At 34.1% G+C, this 8,328-nt stretch overlaps 1 pseudogene; it reads left to right on the top strand.

The window, feature by feature from the left end:
• The first annotated feature begins 3,999 nt into the window (after positions 1–3,999).
• Positions 4,000–4,098, top strand: LOC132310596 (small nucleolar RNA R71; annotated as a pseudogene).
• The last annotated feature ends 4,230 nt before the right edge of the window (positions 4,099–8,328 follow it).

The raw sequence follows: 8,328 nt of genomic DNA, 5'->3' as shown, positions 1-8,328 counted from the left end.
TACATTTCTAAGTATACTAAGCAACATTGACATACAATGCATTCAAGTATACAAATCCAAGTATACAAAGCATTTTTTAAATACAAGGTGTACAAGTATACAAATACAAGTATACTAAGCAATAAATGAAGTACCATGTGTCCAAGCACAAGTTCAAGTAATCCACAATTACAACAAGGAATTGAATGCGAAATCAACCAATGGTGGAAAGACAAAGGACATATGGTCTCAATGACCAAACAAGTGATCTCGGGTTACTAGCCCATAAGGAACTACCTAGTGTGCACTATATGTTGTAGAGGGATCTCTCATCCCCCGTATTAGAGACATACTCTAGCCTTAACATATTACAATGTCCATACAAGCTTCCCAAAAATCAAGTTGTGCAACAAGTATATCACATATACATAATGCACATTGTCAATTACCATGCACAACTAAGTCATGGAATAAACACAAGATATGCCTTAAGTGTTCAAGCTACAATGGCATATTAAATGTCATATAAATATAATGTGTATACAACAAGTTAAATCATAACTTCTACTCATGGAATACCATCTTTTAATCATACATCATGTTACAAATTATAAATTAAGAATATAACATCAATACTTAATTACCTCAATGAAAGCATACAAATGGAATTTAATTAAATTAAATAATTAAATTCTCAAGATTACAAAGCAACTCCAAAAATTCTAAGTATAATATATGTCAAAGGTCATAGCAAGGCTTAATTTAATTTCAAGTTACAAACCAATTCTACCTTAGTTACAACAAGGTAAATTAAGATCAAAACCAAGAAAATAATTAAAGAAATTTCTCAAAACTCATTCAAATATTCTCTATTTAATACATATGAAAGAACTTGCTAAGATAATCAACAATATTTAGTTAGAAACTTAAACAAGTCGTTGGAGCAATTAAATAAAAATACTTAAATAAAAATGATTAAATCTCTAGATTTTAAAACTACTCCAATTAACTTCATATTAAGGCAAGTTATAGATCAAGTCATGGCCTTTAAGAATATCATGTCCTAACTTAATTTCATGCAAGATACAACAACCTATTAATTTAAAAATTAAGTAAAAGACATGTAAACAATTTATAGTAGGCCACAAAAACAATTAAAATACCTAGATTATAAACATAAATCACCTCCTACCTCACAAGAGGATTGTTCCTCTTGAATCCAAAGCAAACAAAGGAATTTTACAATTTCCCTCAAGGGTTATATAGAGGAAGGTGAGGCAAGTATTTTGTGTTTTAAGCTTTGTAGTCAAAGGTGAGTGGAAAGAGATCAAAGCCAAGGTTTAAGCCTAGGTTAATGGTTTCCTTTAATGGTGGCTAAGGTTTTATGTGAGGAAGATGATGAAATTAAAATGATGTAAAAATAAAATATTAATTCCCTTTAGTGTAATCCTCCACTCACTTGGTCAAAGTAAGTCAATTACACCTAGTCTTGTACCATGCCTTCACACACATAAAAGCTAGACTTTAATTAGGAGTCTACACTTATCATTAATCCAATGGTTCATTCTAGGCTTAATCTAAAGCCTACACTTGTCAACAATCGAAGCCAACAAGTGCACCAATGCTAGGCCAACAAGTGGGTGAATCTCCACCCACCACATGTCATCATTCAAGGCTTCCTAGTGTTAACTAATGAGATGCTTATAAGTGGCCCAATGAGAGTGCGACACTTGTCACTCTTTTTTGGAAATTACAAAAAGGTCCTTTTTGAAAATATCTACCAAAATAAATTACAAAAAGGTCCCTAAAAAGAAAAAAATAATTATTTTTCATTATTATGAAAAAAAACCCTATTTACAGTAAAATCCTAAAAGTGCCCTGCCAGGTCCGGAAAAGTAGAATTTGCGCAAACGCGCTCAAACAGCAAAACACCGTGAACAAAAAGGAATTAAAATAAAAAACTGAATAATGGAAGAAACGGTATCAAAAATCGAGTCCCGTGCAGGAAGATATGCCACACACAAGTTCAGCGGCAACTAGGGCCAAAAACCCTAAAACTGGGGAAAATGACCTGAAGAAAATTCTAAGAGTTACTGACTCAACAAAATGTGAAAATGAATCCCATACGAGGATCCAGGCTCAAAGTGAGGCACTTTGCAATAACTTTTGTTAATTGCACAATGGCCCCTCTAAGAAAGGATAACTACAAATCTACCCAGAATGAAAATATCTTCCAAAAGATATTTTCTTAAAAACTCCTGAAATAAATATCTTCGAAATATATTTACGAAAAACAACCTAAGAAACATCAAGTTTCTGAAGAATCCTTTCATCACACCCCTATGGGAGAAAGAAGCAACCGGCGAGCTTTTCTCCAAAAGTAAAGCTATGCGTTTCATGGAAATCAACTGAAATGAAAACTCGTGAAGTCAAAACTCAACTTCAAACACGGAAAGTGAGGTTGTGCCAACAAAGTGACAAATGGGAAAAGGACAAAAAGTGAATAGTGTCCAAAAAAAATGAAAATGTGGAAATGACTCGGTCCTTAAATAAAGTTGTCAATTCAAAGTAAAGAGTCTCAGAAATCATTTTTGAACACTTGAGATGATACTAAGTGATGAGTAATTGAACTTAGAAAAGAAAATTCAACGAAAAAAATTTATTCATAAAATTTCAGAAAAAGGAAAGGAAGGAAAATGACCGGGTCATTACAGCTTTTGTTCTTCCTCTTAAGAGTGCATAGATATTTCAAGAACTTGGCATAAGCCAGAGTTTTTCAAATTGCATCCAAAAGAGGAAGATTGATTTTAACTTGCCTAAACACATCAATGATTTCATTAGCTTTGCTTTGTTGCTTTTCAAAAGATGCGGATGCTTTCAAAGTATCCGGAAATGGAGCTTTTGGCTCAAAAGAATTTTCAAAACAATCTTTGAAACATTCTTAATAACTTTGTCATTTGCATTTAATGAAGTAGGAATATGATGTGAAATGGGATGGGTGTCAACACTTGGTTGCACCGCTTCACTCTCTTCATTTGACTCACCAACTTGATTATCAATAACCTTTCCACTTCTCAAAGTGGTCACCGGAATTCACATGTTCAAGTGTATGACCTTCCGAAGGGGCAGTGGTTTCCACAACAAATTGTTGCTTAGGAGGTGGGTAGAGAAGCATTTTTCCTTTCTCTCTCACATTCAAAGTGTTAGCTATTTGCCCTACTTAGGTTTCTAGTTTGGCAATTAATTGTGAGTGAGAATGAAGTAATTTAGTGTTGGCCTCTAAAGTACCTAAAGTGGATAAAACTTTCTCTTCAAATGTGGGACTTCTTGAATTACCTTGAGACTATGATGGTTGATTTGGAAAATGAGAATTCGAAAATTGATTTCCATTTGGTGCTTGGTATGATGGAGGATAACCTTGGGAACCTTGGCTTTGCATATGGGGGTGGAACATACTTGTTTTGGAAACCACTTTGGGGAGGGTGTGAACCTTCCCCTTGGCTTTTCTAAGAGAAATTTTGATGGTTCCTCCACCCGGGATTGTAATGATTTCTATAGGGATTATTCCCTTGATTTACAAAAGTGGCATTCACTTGTTCATGATGTTCACTATGCACATATCCATAGGGACAATTGGAAGTAGAATGCAACACACTGGGACAAGTCATGCAAGATTCATTAGAATGATGATGATGATTATTAAGGGAGGAAGACACTTGATGGGCCGAATTTTGATTGATCAAAAATTGATCAAACCTTTGAGTTATGGACTTCACTTCGGCAACTATGTCATTAGAATTGTCCAGTTGATATAAGCTTGAATTCTTCCTTTCACCTATATTTCTACCATTTTTAGAAGATAAAGATCAGTGCATTGAGTTTTCAGTCAAACTTTCATATAAGCGCCACACATTATCTTCATGCTTGTCTCAATAGGAACCTCCTATTGAGGCATCAACCATGCCCTTATGGTTATCCGACAAACTTTTAAAGAAATATTGAACTAATTTCCACTTAGGAATGTCATGATGAGGACATTTCCTAAGCAAATCATTCAACCGTTCCCATGCCTCATGAAACATTTTCCCATCCCCTTGTGAAAATTCATGAATTGAAGTTCTCATGGCATTGGTTTTAGACATGGGATAATACTTTCTCAAGAACTCTTGTTGTATTTTCACCCAAGAAGTTATAGAAAGAGGTCTCAAATTGTTAAACCAATATTTTGTCTTATCTTTTAGGGTGAATGGGAAGAGTTTTAACCTCAAAACTTTTTCCAGCATGTCCGTATATTTTATGGTGGAACACACTTCAAGAAATTCTTCCAAATGCTTATATGGTTCTTCATTAGGTAGCCCAAAGTAATTGGGAAGCATTTGAATGGTTTGTGGCCTAATTTCATAATGATGTACCTAAATTGAGGAAGACGAATGCATGTTAGTGCATTGTATTCATTAGGCACATAATGGTCTCTCAAAGCCATGGGAGGATTTATAATTTGTGGCTCTACATAAGCCCCATGATTGGCTTGAACAACGAGAGGTGGAGGTGGCACAAAGAACGACCTTGGCATTCCAATTGGAACTTGGCCTTATGGGACTTGAACTTGTGGTTGAGGAACATAAGGTCTAGGCATGCCTAATAGAACTTGCATATTATCATGTTGTTGCACATTAGGGTGAAGAATGCCTTGTTGGTCTACATGACCAAGGTCTTCAACACGGTCCTCAATATGGTCGTCCATTAATGAAATAGATTCACTTGAATTACCCCTTCCCCTTAGATTACGCACAATTGATTCAAGATTAAAATTCAATGTGACAAGAGGGCAATTTAGAGATCTACGACCATGCATGCATAATGCAAAACAATAAAAACAAAAACTCAACAAATAGCAAAGAGCAAACACTTTACCTCCACAACCCAAATCAATCAACAATAAGCCTCCATATACAATGATCCCATGCTTTCAACAAATGCAAGAAAAGAAAATTACCTTCACGTGGGCCGATGATAAATAATGAAATAAAATTTCTCCACGCGGGCCGACTATTTAAAAAAGTAAGAGGAGTTAGAATAGCTCACAAAGGGCCTTAAGCAACTTTAAGAAATTTTAGCTTTTTGCTTTGCTTTGCTTTGCAATTTTTTATTTTTAGCTTTTTATGCGTTGCTTAGCTTAGCTTGCTTCTTTGCTTTGAAGTTCCTTTTGCTTTGCTTCTCTTGGCTCCAAGTACCTAGCCAATCAAGAGTAACCACAATAAGAAAATAAAATAAAATAAAGTAAAAACAAAGATCAAATGAGTACTTATTCCTAATCAATTCCAAATACGACATTACTAATCCCCGGCAACGGCGCCAAAACTTGGCGAGTCTCACTTGTATATGCCAAAATTGTGATGTGAAATGTGTGATTTGGTGGCAAAGTTTGAATTTATAAAAACCACTACCACTACTAACTACTAACGTAGCTAGAGCGAGTAGGGATCGTTCCAAGGGATATGCAAGGTATTTCAGAATTAATGTTGGATTAGTAGGTCGAATGATCAAATAGGGATTTGGTTCGTTGAATTACACTAATGGTTCAATTAAAATCATACAAATTAACAACAATCAATAGATTAGGGAAAAGAGTATAAGAGAAAGGTCTTGAGGCTTAGAGTTCACCATTAAGCTTCACTTCGCTAAACATTAGTAATTGTAAATTGAAGGGGAAATTCATGTTGTAAATCAAATGTGTGTGTGCGTGTGTCATTAATTGAAAACTAAGCATGGATGGCAAATAAACATAAAATGTCTAATTAATCAAGTGAGTAGCACAACTTATCAAATAAGGCTATTAACCATTCAATGAAACCATAATTAATGCACACACATAAATCTAGAGAAATGTACTACTTGCACTCATAAGCATGGATCATCAATGTAATGACCCGATCATTTTCTTTCCTTTCCTTTTATCAGATTTTCACGGATATTTTTTTTTTTTCCGTTGATCTTTTTCTTTCTGTGTTTGGTTTCTCGTCACTTAATGTCATCTTGAGTGCTCGGGGATGGTTTCCGAGACTCTTTTCCTTGGGTTGACGACTTCCTTTGAGGACCGAGTCATTTTCACATTTTCACTTTTGTGACACTATTCACCTTTCGTCTTTTTCTCTGTTGTCACTTGTTGGCATAACCTCACTTTTTTTATTCGGATTTGATTCCGGTTTTGCATGCATCCATGATATTTAAATTCCATGCTATGTGTATTTTCACTTTTGTAGAAAAGCATGCTAAGTGTTTACTTTTCTTGTAAAGGGTATAGATGCATGACCTTTTTTGTAATTTTCTTAACTTTTGGGTTTTTTGAGTAATTATTGTAAAGTAATTATTTTTCGTCTTAGGGACTATTTTGCAATTTAATTTGGAAGATATTTTCAAAAAGGACCTTTTTGCAATTTCTGAAAAAGTGTGACAAGTGTCATACTCTCATTGGTCCACTTGTTGACATGCGTGTGGAAACACTTTGAGGCCTTGGATGAGGATATGTGGAGGGTGGAGATTTAACCACTTGTTGGCTTGGATGGTTGACAAGTGTAGGCTTGAGATTTAGCCTAGGATGGAGCCTTGGATTTGTGACAAGTGTAGGCTCACAATTTGATCTTGCATTAGTGTGTATGTGAGAGGTAGTGTAAGAGCACATAGTGAGTGGAGGATCTCTATCCCCTCCACTCATATTTCATCTTCATCATTTTTCATTTCCTCCCTCTCTTGTAAAGAAAACCCCATCCTCCATGGATGGACCCTAAAGCCTTAAGCTTTGACCTTGATTTTTGAGAGCCTTCCATTGATTTCCAAGCTTGAACTTGGGAATACTTTTTGTTCCCCTCATCCTCCTCTTCATAACCCTTGAAGGGTTTACCATTTTGTGTTGATTTACCATTTTGAGAGCCTTCCACTGATTTCCAAGCTTGAACTTGGGAATACTTTTTTTTTTTTTTTTTTTTTTTTTTTTTTTTTTTTTTTTTTTTTTGCATGCTATTGATGCTTATATAAGTAGTATGCATGTCTTTTGCTAATTTAAGAAATTAGTGATTTGTCATATCTTGCATATAAATCATTTTAGACTTGGTAAATGGCATGGTCATGAGTTGATCTTTGATATGTATTAATTTGGGATGATTTAGATGAGTTTTCAAATCTAGAGATTAAATGGATTTAATTTGATTTAAATTCTAGTAAATTGTATTTTACTTGTATTCCATTTTAGACTTGAGATATGGTATGACCATGATTTGGTGTTTGATATATATTAATTTGGAATCATTTAAATAACTTTTGAAATCTAGAGATTTGATTAATTTAAGTTAATTAAATTCTATATGACGGTATCTTGCTCATTTGACACTTTTGATTTGATATATGTAATGAGCGTGCTATGTTGTTTAACATATATTAATTTGAGGTTATTTAAATTTGATTTGAAATCTAGAGAATTTGATTATCTTGTTTAATTAAATTCTATCTAATGGCTCCATGGATCTATTGATATTTTAGAAGTTGTTTCTATATTAAATCATGGACTTGAACTTGTTATGTATTCACTTTGTTGTGTTTTGAGCATTGGACAACTTTGTTGTTATATTTATATTCATGAGAACATGTTTTCTTTATGGAATATATTGTTGCCTTGTGAAATGAATTATACACTTTGTAATTGACATTATGTATGCCATTTTAGAATTAAAACTCTAAGGCATGGATTGTATGGTTTCAACCTACTTGTGCATGGAAGGTGTTTTCATGTATTATATAAATTATGTATAAGTTGTGAACTTATTTGGTTTATTTTGGATTCTCTTGGGTCATGGTTACTAGTAACATGGCTAGAGTTTGGCTCTAGTGCGGGAGGTATGAGTTCTCCCCAATTAAGATAGTGCGCACTTAGGGTGGTCTTCCCTGCGGGTTAGTGCCTAGAATAACCATTGAGGTCTTGGCAGAATTCCGAGCTTAGATGTCCAAGTCTTCCACTCTTTGGTTTCGCATTCAATTCCAAGTTAACAATCATGTTTATATTGTAACTTGTGGTTTTGGTTATTGGCGATTTTGATGTTGTTAAGTACATCTATGTTTATGCTTTTAATGAATCATTTTGATGTTGTTAAGTACATCTATGTTTATGATTTTAATGAATCATTTTGATGTTGTTAAGTACATCTACGTTTATGATTTTAATGAATCATTTTGATGTTGTTAAGTACATCTATGTTTTATGATTTTTGTGAATCATTTTGATATTGTTAAGCGCATCTATGTTTTATAATTTTAGTGAATCATTGTGAACTTTGATGTTGTTAAGTACATTATGCC

This window comes from Cornus florida, unplaced genomic scaffold (genome assembly GCF_030987335.1).
Source record: "Cornus florida cultivar Cherokee Brave unplaced genomic scaffold, ASM3098733v1 CherokeeBrave_3.0.0_Hap2_Chr05, whole genome shotgun sequence".
Taxonomy (NCBI): domain Eukaryota; kingdom Viridiplantae; phylum Streptophyta; class Magnoliopsida; order Cornales; family Cornaceae; genus Cornus; species Cornus florida.
The sequence above is the reverse complement of the archived record's forward strand: the minus strand, read 5'-3'. Positions and strand labels throughout refer to the sequence as shown.